Source organism: Anticarsia gemmatalis, chromosome 3 (genome assembly GCF_050436995.1).
Source record: "Anticarsia gemmatalis isolate Benzon Research Colony breed Stoneville strain chromosome 3, ilAntGemm2 primary, whole genome shotgun sequence".
NCBI classification, from domain to species: Eukaryota; Metazoa; Arthropoda; class Insecta; order Lepidoptera; family Erebidae; genus Anticarsia; species Anticarsia gemmatalis.
In genome coordinates, this window is record NC_134747.1 from 6,133,034 (window position 1) to 6,147,736 (window position 14,703).

The window sequence follows — 14,703 nt, forward strand, 5'->3', positions numbered from 1 at the left end:
TGTTTTCAGACATGCAAAACTATTTTACATTACAACGATTGCCTGAATTTCAGTTAAAACAATTTCCAGCAAATTAAAATGCAAACTGGTCGTAATGTACTTTTGTAAAAATAACGACTTCCGTCTGACGAACACCGGAGCTATTTTCAGAATTTTTAAAATGATTGCATATTAATGGCAAGTTTTCTCATTTCACACTTCTGTTAATTTATAAGCTGGCAATATTGAGTGCAGTAGACATTAATAAAATGCAAAACGGGCATTAAAAGTGCTCGTGCAGTGGTCATAAATAGCTGACAATTGCGACTCACGTATTCAATTACGAAGCAACGTGATGGGAAAAATATAAAGGCATTTAATAAACACAGAAGATATTAACGCTTGCGCACTATTCACTTGATAGCTAACTATGTTTATTTTTGTTATGATGGTGTAAGTAAAAAAGTTTCACGTTGCTTACTTATATGCCTTCTAAAGCTAAAGACAATGACTCGGCTAGATTACGATACGACTATATAACTATGTTACCTAACTTATAAATTGATGTGCAAAGAAAACGAACAAATTAGGAATGTATTATAAGACTTCTTTTCTACTCAGTGATCAACCTTTTATCAAAGTTGTTCACGCTTTCCGTAAGAATTTACTAATTAGCAATACTCGGTATGGATTGTTCCTGTTGAAAAACGAAGGTGTTTTGCCCACGTACCGTTAATGAGGCAAGAGCGTTAACTAGCCACCAATACCAATACCTTGAACAAAAATAAGTGCATAATATTATCTATCTAAAAAAACTTATTCAAATCTATAAAATCTACTTTAAATAAAAAGCCAAAAGCAGTTTGGAAACCTCGAACGTGTTTTAAAAATAAAAGCTTTATTTTCATAGATGGGACTTTGCTTATTTCCAGTCACTGCAAAAAAGTGTAATAATTAATTTTCCCGGAAAATTTCATGAAATAAACGAGCGCAACATAATTTTTCAATCCTAAATAAAACTTTAAAGTGTCTGTTTAATATAAAAGTAAACATGCAAAGCGAAAAGTATGACTTTATAATTGAATTTTATTAGTTCTCTCTCGCGATCTCGCTAGGTAAATAAATACTTAAACTGTCAGCCCGGGCTAGTGTAAAAAAGGTTTTAAATAAATAACGGTTTGAAGATAGAACCTTCCCTCTGGCGTAAAAGATAGGTATTTTATCGGGTAAACAGTTTTGTTTTGTCAGAGGTATTTATTTAACTTAACTTTTAAATTTAGACAAAGCAAATAAGTTTAATTCTTTTAAACATAAATCTTATTTTCTGTAAAGACTACAGGAGTAAATTAATACACCCACATCGGCACACAAAATAAGGTATCATCTTCACTGCGCCCTAATGTAAATCTTTTCATGTGAAACGAACGTACGAGATACAGCCATTATTCTAGGCTAACATTTTTTTTATATCTTACAAACATATGGGTGAGATTGATTGCATTACATAAATAAAAATAAAAATCACATCATATAAATCAGCCAACATAAATATTTTTGCTGATTAATATCCAATCCACCGTTTATGCATGATTATATCAAACATCCACGTATGTATACTCGACAAACTTTACTATTAATTACATCTCTGTGTGCATATAAAAGCTATCTTCCTTAAAACTTCCCTTACTTATTCTTTAGTAGATGTTCATTTCCATCATATTACATAGAACAATGAGGCTAGGTAACGATGCCTTAAAACTGTAACACAATACATCGCCGCTGGAGAAGACGGTGATTATAAACAAAAGCCTAATTAACTCGTTTATGTAATATTTAGATATTATATTACGAATATTGCGTTAGCTAATTTGTTAACAAGTGAGACACTCGATTTATTGTTCAAATTAATATTAAAGTCTGTTTTGTACCTTTATTTTGTTTAATCTATACTTCTATACTATAATATACTATATAATATTATAAAGCTGAAGAGTTTGTTTGTTTGAGTGTTTGTTTGTTTGTTTGAACGCGCCAATCACAGGAACTACTGGTCCGATTTGGAAAATTCTTTCAGTGTTAGATAGCCCATTTATCGAGGAAGGATTTAGGCTATATATATTATCACGCTACGACCAATAGGAGCAGAGTACCAGTAAAAAGTGTTACAAAAACGGGGAAATTTTTAACACATTCTCTTATGTTGCACAAGCGAAGTTGCGCGAGTCAGCTAGTTTCTGTATATAGAGTGGGTTTAAGTTATTAGGATCAGTGTTTTAACTAACCCTTATTGGAAAGGTCGACAAGATTTGGCTTTCGTGCAAATAACAAAACAGAGGCATCCTCTGCCGGGACGTTTGTCCACATTAGCGGTCGCTGGAGCCGAAATTGGTCCAAACCACTCACCGTCGTTAAAGGTCAAGGTCAAACAAGTTAAGTAAATTACTTGAATCTATACCGGATTATTTAAACATACAACATTGGATTCTATTCTCTGCTGCTCCACGTTCAAGTAAAAATACAAAAACAACAATAACTTTCAATTGACATTGACCTGTAGACACAACATGTGAAGGTCAAAATGTCTCCACAAAATACAAAATTTCATTTCTCCCCTTCCATACATCATCTTTGAATTTATTTGAACAGCGCAAATAGCTGCCATTAAGATAAAAGTGTAGAGACACACGACTTATCGCATAGACTCATAATTCTTTATACTAATTTTATTATAGAGTTGCAATGAAAAAGCATTCCAATGTAACGCAATAAAGTTACTAAGAAAACAATTTAAACTGAGTTATTCCTCTCTGCTGGCAATAAGTCCGAGCCTTACATGGCGTATAATGGTATGACACGACAAACAGCTTTAAGTGTGTAAAATATGGTATGTGACGTAAGCCAAGCGCAGCAAGACCAGAGTTTATTGTGGAGCCTGGATACGCCGGATGCCGGGGCTCGCCGACGCGCCCTACCCACTATCAAATATTTTTATGTGCACTTACGCAATATGCATTTTACTTTGAATTGAATTTATTGTAACGAGTCGGTTGTCGTTTAAATCTATACCGGCCCTTTGTTTATAAGTAATCTTGCATTTGATTCTGCTTCAACTTATATTGTACGTAAAATACTTTCAACTGTCAAATATGGGTTGCAGGAACTACATACATACATACAAATTGTCACAGTGACAAAGTTTATATGAAAATCTGATCAGCGCCTCTAGCGGATCTCGCAGAAACTATTTTTGCGGTAGATTTTAAATGTTAAACTCTCGCATCTCAATGGCACTGAATAAAGAGAATCGTGTCGCAAGTCCTAAATCATTCCACCTAGCAACAACAAAGCTAACTGTATCTAAATTTAAAACTGTCTAAACTCCACTTACGATGTCATAACGAGTACAATGGCGTGACGTCACACAGTCAAACCGTTTCGGCTAATAACTAGCTATGCATAAGTAACGGGCGAAGTAATGAACCGTACTAAAATTACCCACACGAAACAGACACGTCATTAGCAAACAAAGAGTCTGCTCCTCGATCTATTGAGATGAATGCCCCGTTTTGTGCCTTCCTAATATTTCAACAATACACTGTATAATCTACGAGTCAACGTCAATCTATTGTCTTTTTTGTCTTTTATTTGATGGTAAAATATTTTGTTTGATTACTTTTTTTTGGTTTTTGATTACCTACTGTTATTCTTTCAACTGTTTGTTAGTTGTTATACTCCTAAGCCTGCTGCCGATCTCCTAGAGTATATTGACTTAATTCAATGACTGACTTTTATAATGACTACATTATAAAAAGATTTTAACTAACCATTTACTAAATCAGTCGGGTATTTAATTTCTCAACACATCAAACACAAAACATTCTTAAACACGAGACTTATAGCTTAAACGTAATATATTTTCTATTCAAACTAATACGAGACTTATTGCTACAAACTAATGTATATTTTTATTTAACTTTAAAATCTGCAATATTCTAACTTTTTTCTAAAGCCACCTCTAAAAATAATCCCAGGATTAGAGGAGAAACGGCTTACGTTGTCTCTGTTAATTACTTACGCCGTATTTATGTGGTAGACGAAAACAACAAGATTCATAAAACTAATACAAAAGAATATAAAAATAGCAATCTCTATAAATAGTAGCGGATTATTGTGTTTATAGACTTGTATAGACTTTATGAAATTATGTCTCAGAACTATCTAGTTATTTCAGACCCAATTTCTAGGTCCTACTGAATATTTTCAAGTTTAATTTTTCGTAACAAAATAACATTCCTCATATACAATGTATTTTACACGTCTGCAGTATACTAAAAGAATTAAAATACGAATAATGTTTAAATTAAAATGATAAAGTCGAATAAAATACAACTGTGTTCATTTCACAAAAGCGTGAAACTCGATTGAGCAACATATAACACGTTACACAATTACCATGCGTCGACAATAAGACGGGACAACGCGCGCACGAGATTGAATGACGCACGAGACCCACGACTCAATTGTAATCTCACCACTCATGGAAATCGATGCAAACTATCCGGATATTGTGACGTCATCCCACCTCATTGTAACACACGTCACTACCCACACCATAATTACCAAGTTACGGCCAGCTGCCAAAACACTACAATGGCAACCGTACATATCATAGCACATTGCACAATTTTATTACCCCACTCAGAAATTGACCCATTTTATTTTAGCAAGCTTCCAAGAATTTAAAATGAAATATTAAATAAACAGTTCCAGTTCTCAAAACACTGTGTTTTATTGTCCATTAGTGTTAATCACAGGGCAAATCGCATGGCAAATCTCTTGAAAAACTCGCTACAATAAAGAAACGTGGCACCGCCTTGACCTGGCGAATACCTTGTATAATGGTGCATTTATTTTAAATGATCTAGAAGTAGTTTTACAGACTCGAGTATAATTAAATTATAATGAAATATTCGCTGCTTGTTAAAAAAAACGAATAAAGCCAACTTCATTTGCAAGAAGGGAAGTCAATGGTCTCGAAGGCCAGACATGGTGGCGCTAGTCGACGACGAGACCCGCCCGAGATTACGCTATAATTTGTCGAAGTTACTCAATGTTCTCGATTGCTTTGGTAATATCACTTTCTAGTGAAACCAATAACACGATAGGCGAGTATTCACGGAACGTATTACTTAAACATATTGAGATTTTGAGTCGCATTAAAACACTTGAGCGACCGCGGAGCTCGATGCAATTCGCGGCACGAGTTCGATTTATGGACACTTAGCTCGTACGTCGTAGCACACCTAAACATTATGTGTGCATATCTACACATGATGTGCGTGTAAAAAGATACGACTATCGTAAAAACCCCACTGAAAATAATTTGAGCGATGTTACTCGTTTTTCGCGAGACATTCGGTGGTAGGACCCGCATAAAAGTTGAACATCAGACAGCCTAATGGATTAGAAGAATTGCCTCCAATCGTAAAGCCCGCCTTAAACATTGGTAGAGCCTAGAGAAACAATAAAGACTGTAATCTGTATTGTTGTCGGTGGCATGTAATATATGAATATGTTCGACCTATTTGTACAGCTCAAATTATTCAGTGTTCGTGTCTAGTCATTTCTGAAGAGTCATACGTTGTTGTATCAATTACAAATCAAGGCCTCAACTGTTCGCTTCGCTCGATTGTAGGGCGGCACTCCATAATTACGTTGTTAGCTCTGAAGTCTCTATCAAGCATACTTTGCATTGATTCGTAAAGCTTTTTATGTATTGATTTTTTCGACAATTGGTTTTCTCGGTGGATTGAAATAGGCAATAATCTGGAAATCTAAGTTGGCTAAATTCTTAATATCACTCATACTGAATACCGAAATTATTTTGCCAAATAGAGCAATGACAACAAAATAACTGCAAGACATAAAGAATTAAATCCCAGATCAGCCATATTCATATTGAATCAGGAAATTCGCTATCATTTACAACCTGTCTGATAAAACTGAACATAACTTGTTAAATGTTTGTGTGTACATACCACTTTGCTTCGGGGAAATACGGACTTAATGTATTGCAACACAAAATACTTGGGAATTGCTTCTTTGAAGTCTATATCAGGTTGCAATAAGGCACTTTTCTAATAGAGTAGTGAAGGCTAATGATGGCAGTCAGCTGCGATGTTTCCCACACAAGTCGTAATACAAGTTTGTAGGGTAATGTAATTGTATGCACAGGCGACTGTTTGTCTACCTGTTGGCTATAATACTGCTTCACTTGTTTAATGTGTATTGCTCTATTGATTGCTCTATTAATGGTTCTTTGGACTCGTCCCGCAAGTTCTGAAAAGTTTTTTTGATTGGCTTTGATTTGCGAGTGTAAAAACGCCGTAAATAATTTTAATACTTTTATCATAAAAATAAGGTTACCTATCTAGTTTCGTATTCAAAATTGGGTATATTTTGGTAAAATAAGTTACCTATCTAGTTTCATATTCAGAATTGGGTATATTTTGGTGAAACGAAATTTAACTCCAAAAATTTAATAATTTTTAATTATTTTCACTTTTAATATGAATGAGTCTGTACGATTTTATTGCATGTAACATATAAAAAGTTGTATATAATGCATAAGTTGCAGTTGCCCTGTGAGCTGTTTTTGATCTGGGTCATTCGCTGGCAAATGCGTCCTAGTCGATTTATTTCCACTTTTACTGCAATGGCAGTGGTCCAATTTCACAATCTACCACGGTGTTCTACAAGCGAAACACGTTTTTCAAAAACTACTACCTTGTATCTATAAAGAACTCTTCGCTTTTATCTCTTATTCTGTCTACTCAGTTAATTCAACGAAAACTTTTAACGTCTAGACATACTCGCTGACTAAGAACACAAATAAGAGCACATTGTTATTAATTTATCAGAAAACTGGTATCTTTCCTAATGACTAAAATACTGGAACTGTTAATTTTGTTCTGTTTTCTTTTCCAGAGATTTCTAGGTAAATTTCTCGGCTCCAGGGAAATTCTAAGACAACATCATGTTCACGGAAACAAGAGTAATAGTGAAGTGTTTTTTCTACTTAATGTTGTTATCGTTTCCCCGCTGTAAGTTTAAATTCAACGGTACCTGCCGGCTGATTGCTACGCACACACGTTCTACGTGACCAGGTAATGCTACGCTTATGCTACGATGCGTAGAGGATTAATCACAGTTATATGATGAATAAAGGGAAGCTCTTGGTTCACCAAAATTAATAACATAACAATGCGGATTCAACCAGACAAATAAAATTTGAATACAAAGACATGTTTTATTTTTAATTTTAGCGGCATACAAACATTTTTTATTTTTATATAAGAAGAATGAGCATATCCGTACTTACAGTTCTTGGCACGTTTGCGAGAAAATAAGAAAATGCTCACCCACTGTAGACGCCTTAGCACTCGATTTATGCGTGGGACACAAAATAGGATTTAGATAAAATAAGACGTTACTGGGCCTCACAATAACACTACGTACTTGTGTTTTGGCTCAAATCCGTAATTTACATGGCACTTAAAGTACGATATTATCTTTAGTACTGTACCCAATGTGTTCCAAACCGATATTGACCAATAATCTGACCCTCATTACTTTATATACAACGATTTTGTAATGGAAAAATACCACGTTATTGTGTTTCTGATATTACTTCTTTGTAATAGTGTCCATTATAGATGTCAAGGGCTGTAAAGCTTTTTTATAGTCAAAAAAATTATAACAAATAACACCTCATTGCTTAGCTTAGAAAATGTCGATGTTAAATGAGATATTATACAACAAAATTGCATATTAAGCTAACTCTGCATTTATTTTTATCAAAACACACGTACCAATAACGCAAAATTACTACAAATAAATTCAACTCAACATAATAAAATGGAATCGCTCCGAGTATCAAAACACAAGTACTTGTAAGAGTATCCGTATATTATATGTAGTGAAAACTCAGAGACAATAAAGTTCGTCTTCATAAGAAGGTTCGCTGGAAGCGAGCTCATCGGGCGAAACTAATGACATTTTATTTCTCCAGAGAAATGCATTAATTTCATTTGTTAGCCCATCGACGCCGGAACACGACCGTTCTTCTCCACTTTGCGAGAAAGTGGATTTTCTATAACATAGGAAAACCTATTAGAGCCCGGAGAATCTCAATTAAGTTATTGTATTTTATAACTTAATCCCCACACTTTCAGTATCTCTTTAAAAGTATTAAAAGTAATTCCGCTCAACTTTGATTGTAAGAATTATGTTAATTTATAGTGATAGTGTTTTCTGGAAGTGTTAACAGTTGCATAAATCGTCACTACTTAAAAAGTTGGTGAGAAAACGGTGTCGAGTATATAAGTGATTCGTGTTCGTCGGCTCAGAAACTGTAAGTTAACGATCTGAATATCATGAATTGATCTGGCCCAGCGCGAGCTAAGTTGGCAGTGGCGAGGTGTGGGGTCGCGGCGCGCGACTCCGGCGTCTTGAATTATAGAAAAGCGGCGCGACATTTGCCAAGAAGTCGACGCGCCTCGCCTTCGCGGTCTCAACACTCTGAATAAGTAATTTTTACCGTCTGCGCAGTTTTACAAACAAATTAACGGCTTAATGTTGTTATTTTAATAAAAGTTTCCTGTTAAGTTTCTCTCGAGTTCCATTTTTACGAGTCCCGCCATCGCTGTTGTGGGATTGTTTATGTTCGCGAATATACGACACGAAGTTTATTCACGTAAATGTTGTACGAGTACATCGAACGTGCTCAAATATAAAGTGTATGATTTGCGCGTCAGGCGGCCGCGGCGCCTCCCTCTTCACTTAAAACTGCTTATTCTAATTTATGACTCAGAGTATTGCACTGCTTATTACTTCCGTTGCAGTTTCGGGGACCGGAAGTACATTTTATGGCGTTGTAAACCATGAGCGTCTTAGCATAATTGCTGTGTTACATTAAATTAGTTTACCCATCAATTACGTCTTTATGCTAATATCGCGGCGAGACTCACGCCTTTACAAATTAATTTCGCATTTTGTTACGTACGTCGGTACTAATAAAACTGTTAAACTCACACACTGGTGTCATAACTTACGTGATTAAGTTTTGGCGACAAACTATGAACGTAAACATCAGTATTTGTAAAAGGGAGAAACATCTTTCCACGAAAATGATCGCATAATACAGATTTAGGTAGCGAAATGAAATTCTAATGCAAATGTTAATTGTCGCCCGCAACAGATGGGAGCGACGCGTCGGCCAATTGTCGCGGCAACATTCGTAATTTAAAAAGCAAAATGAAATAAACCGCTCGGTCGCAGTACATAAATTTCATGTTTGCCTCGGCCGGCGAACTGGCAGCGGATATTAATCAGCGGATATTGAAATATGTTGTTTTTTGAGCCGATTGATAAACGGCCCGTTGCGCTCCCGCCGGATTAAACATTGACGTTGCTTGCTCAATTATTGCTGCATTTTCATCTACGTGAGCTGCTACGCTCTAGCACTTCTTTTATCTAATTGTCCACAGAGCCGCCGCTCACCATACATGATCAACGATCCTATACAAACTCTGAACGCCGCTGACGATTTAATGATTTCATTCGATTATATAACAAGGTTTGAATTACCTACAACACCTGTGAGTTCAGTCACTTAACGTACCGTACGTGATTTAGGTATGTAAACTCATAATACTCTGAATACCTGGGAAAAAAATCTTCTGCCTATGATCACACTTTTCATCAAATGTAATTTTTATTAAAAATGCGAATTAATTTAAGCGTAATTAATCTACAAGAGTGTGAATAAGTAAGATATTAGCAACGACTATGATATACATACAGAGAAGGAAATTAAGCTAAACCAACAATTTTCATTAAATATTAAGGCGGGTCGGAGCGGGAATGCACGTTGTCGCACCAAGCGTCTGCGCGCACAAGATTTATGATGCAACCAACAGGCGAATATTGAAAATCTAGAGCACTCATGAAACCACTGGATACAGTATAAATGGAGTCGCGACGATACAAATAATGATGTCACTCCCGTTATAAATAGTGTTCAGGTTTCACCAAAATTACCCGCTTACATATTTTTCTCTCCTAAGGACAGATTTCGAGTGATATATTGTCTTTTTCATTATTCAGGCAGACTTTCTGACGGTAACATATAATATTTAAACGGAATTATATCACCGAAAGTTTGTTAGAATATTTAATTTGAGATTTACATAAACCAGCCATCAATCAAACGAATACATCCACTGTCGATCTTTATTAAAATTAATAATGGTAAAAAAATACCACCGTACAATGTTATAAGAACTTCGTTGTGAAAAACGCTCGCATTTTTTACGTAATCGCTTTTGCAAGCAAAGATTTTAGGACTAATAATATTAATTGCTTGGCTGACTAATTGGTAATTTTATAAATTATGCAAATGTTATTATGATTATCAATTATAAAAGATAAAAATATTACACTACTAACAACGTAATCTCGAAAATAATAATCGTCATTAACCGCAACAACCTTGACAGATATTATCATTGTTCAGTTGATTGTTCATTTAGATAATTAACAATTAAGTTAATTAATATATGTTTGTGAATCCGAATGTCTATGTTACCTAACTTAATCCAAAGAGGTAACAAGCTTACCCCCACAACATACATAGGCTACATTACAAGTTACATTAATTCATGTTATGTTACGCTTTGTCATCATTTGTGATTTCCATTTCAGTCGGATACCGAGGGCGTCGCAGAAACACAATATCTCATTTACTTATGATTTATTCTTCAATAGACTTTTTCATTTTCCCCCTTCATTGAGATGCTATGAGTGTCATTGAATTATTGTAGTCGGATCATAATGTTTACGACGTTTTAGGCCTACTTTCTACGTCGTTACGTGCGCATATCAATTCTATAAAAAGAAAGTATGAGGTATTTATCAAACGTTCCAAGTTCAGGATCCATTATTTTCATATTACAGTAACATCAACTTAAAAAAATCTTTATAAAAAGGAAAAGGTGTTAATACGCACAGGTTTCCTTAAAAACATTCAACGTTGCAGCCGGGTGCTTTCTTTGCAAAACTTTTCATAGGCATCAAAGAGTAAGTAAGAGGCCCTTTTGTCGAGTGCCTTTGCCCCATAGTGCGCTCAGTATCGCATCATTAATCTCTGTGCAAACACTCCGCCCGACGCCGCCTAGCCGGTATCGAGCGGTGCACTCGTCATGCTTATTAAAAAGAACACCGAAATGTTCTATACTTCTACATAAGTACACTTGAAAAGCTCAAGGTAAACATATAAAGGTCGCTCCTCAAGAATTTACCCGTAACGTGACTTGAGAAAATTAAAAACAAAACCCTAACTACGAGAGTTTTTCAGCTTTCTTTTAAATTGCCCTCTCCGTGGTTCAAGGAGACAAAATTCAACTTTACTTTCTAGTTTATCCGAACCATTTTAAAGTCTCTGCAAATGGCGATGCTGACGCGGAAAAATAGATTTTTTGCGATTGGAACCAAATCCGCATCACTTCTTTTTGGATTCAGCTAGGTTAAGCCTTTGTATCGCTCCATGGTTGGAAACGCTAGATAAACTTCGACTGCACCATTGACCTGGGTCGAAGTTACAAAAATGCAAATAAAATATCCAGCTATTCAAAGAGTTCTGCAAATCTTCGTGAAACTTGAAACACAAACATAATCCTCAGTTCAAAAGCAGAAGCTTTCATTAAAATATCTGCACGGCGACTTGTTTTATTGTAAAACAGGTGAGGACTCTTTGACATAAAAAATGCACAAGCATAATTATAAATCACTCGGAGATGTGTGGAGCTTTTAGATAAAATTCAGTAAGTACTTAATGCATTTCGTATAAAACAAGAAAGTATTTAGAGGTAACCAACTTTGAACAACGCTAACCTGGATAAAGTTTTTCTAGCTTCATTCCTTCGGAGTTCACAGTGATTTCAAAAAGATAACAATGGGGCTTAAAACTTACAATATAGACGTTAATAAGTGTCGTAGTGGTATATAGTGTCATTAAAGTTTTACAAACGTAGCTATAACAGTTAGTTAGATACATAGACGCTACCACAACGTACGGGTCGAGGGGTGGCTCGGGTATGGAGGCAGAATTATTTGTTTGGAACATCAAGAGTAAAACATAAAGGGCAATAACAGTTTTTCACAAAACAGTTACGTATTTATTTGTCCGTTTCGGCAACATAGTGAAGTTTCCATTTTGTCCGCTGCGTCACGTACGTGACAAACGGCTCGTCTTAGGGATCGCCAAATATCGTTTAGTACGTGCGAGGAGAAAACCAACTCGCTGGGTAAATAAAATAAATCAAATATATAAGTAACAGTCTGTTCCTAAACTGAAATAATTCCCATCGCACTATTTTATTTTTATGAACAGAAAATAATGCACCATTTGTTTCTGTATCTAAAAACAATATGTTTTATCGAAACTTAAGAAACTTAACAGTGGCAAGTTCGCCTGTTGGCCCTACACGAAAACATTAATATCTATCGCGCCAGGGTCTTGCCTGTTTCTTTGATATTGTACAACTTATGAGTCGATTATGCTGTTTTTTGTATAGAATATCTACAGGGGCATAAAAGACTTCAAGATAAGTAACATCAGTCTTTCAGTACTTATGATATGATAAAAGATATTTTAGTTACTGAAGCGTGTATATCGCGAGGTCCCTGACATCGTAGCAGTGGCACGACGGCGGTACACACAATACGTGGATCTGTGTAACAGCACGTCCTAGGCGTATATCTTTACTTTCCTCGCACATCTAAGGGCTCGTAATTTTTATCACATTCCACCCACATTTTTAGGCATAAAAAGGCAAAGTAATTCGTGACTGGTAAATAACATTATGTACATGACATTAGCGTGTCCCAGCTAACAGTAATATCATCATGTTCTTTTGTGTCGCGTCGTCGTACGCTGGTCCCATATAAATAAGGTCCTTATCCAGTTTTTCAAAGACGAGTCATGTTAACACGTGTTTCCGAGTTGGGGCGAAGTTCACGGCGGGCCTGGGCCGCCTCGGACTGCCGGCCCAAATGAAATTTGCCCCACTGACACCGGCCAACTAGGGAGATAAGAATATAAGTGCCTGCCAGGTGCGCTTTATTGTTTTAAGCGTAACTTGCTTCCTAAAATATCCTCGGTTGCAATAGTAACTACTTTTACTAACCAATATTGCCGTCTTATGTACCTCTTACGTGTTCTTTTATTAAACCAGTACTCGGGTATAGTTCATTTCACATAATATATTATATCGCGTCACGTTAAGTTTTATACTTCAGTATACAAAAAGGCAGACTGTCCTTATTTATGATACTAGGAGTATCATTTAAGATATCGCTACCGTTGTTCCTAAAAGAGGTATAAACTTCCCTACGGCAGCGAAGTTTTACTTTAAACATATTAAACCAAAACAAAGTGCAGGCAGCAATAACTAAAGTACCGTATCCAAAACTTGAGTACAATGTAGTAGAAGGTATAGCGCGCGGTAAACACGCGCTCTCTCAGGGCCCAGCGCGGGCCTGCCTCCGCGAAAATTCACTCAAGACGCCTCCGTCAGACGCGAATGTGTTTTTATTGTTTTAAATGCGTACGTTATTTTTTGCAGCACAGCGGAGCGTCTTGAACGGGAAATTTCGTACGAAGTTACGTTGTTGTACGTGGTTCAATTACGGAAAACGAGGAACTAACGTATCTTTTTGATCCTTAAATCTCGCGTTGTTCTTAACCGACAGTTTTATTTCATCTATAAAACCACGTCGGAGCAAAATAACAATACATTTTCATTTGAACACTGCTAAAATAGTTTCTTGAAAGCATTGTTTAAAATCACATTTATCGCGGATACACGTGTCTAGACCCAGACTCCTAAATGCTCACGTTTTCCCTCGAACCTTGTTCTTACGAAGTCAACTCATGCATGTTTTTTTCTTTGGAATTTAATAGCTCATATTTATAAATAAGTATCCCGGGCAGGCTGTAGGTAGGCAATAAATATTAAAGCGGCAAACAGGCGATACGGATTAAACGGCAGAGCACGTCCTTGGCAAACTTTCGATTCCAATTCGGTGTCAGTCGATATTAAATTAAAAGCACCCACGCATTCCTCCCGCGTCTTTTTCCTGTCCATTTGCAAGGACCGTGTACATGCCGGGCTCACATCACGCTAACGTTTCGCGTGACGCGAACACCACGGAGTGTAGTGTGGATACGACAGGAGGCACATGTAAAACGTAATTCACTTAAGATTTTATCAGCTCGGCCCCTGTGTCGCGCGGAGAACACCGAACATGGGAGCCGTCTAGACGATTGCTATGTACAAGTATTTTATTCTATCTAGCGTGTCCACATTATTACAATGGGTCGAGGGAGCAAATTTCTAGGCAGGCGAGTGAATGGCGACGCATACTTGAGTGATGGCGGACTTTTTTATTTGAATCGTGTGCGAATGCGAGCGTCCGAGCGCCCAGACGTGTTGTTGCGACACATTACTTACACACCCAGCCTCGAGACACCGCAGATCTCACAATAAATTAAGGGAATATTTTCAACACAGGTATTGGACGGATCAACTACGTGAAGGATTTTTTTTACCTTGGCTGATGAATACATAATTTGGATTGAATCTTGTCTTAGAAAGCCTCGAT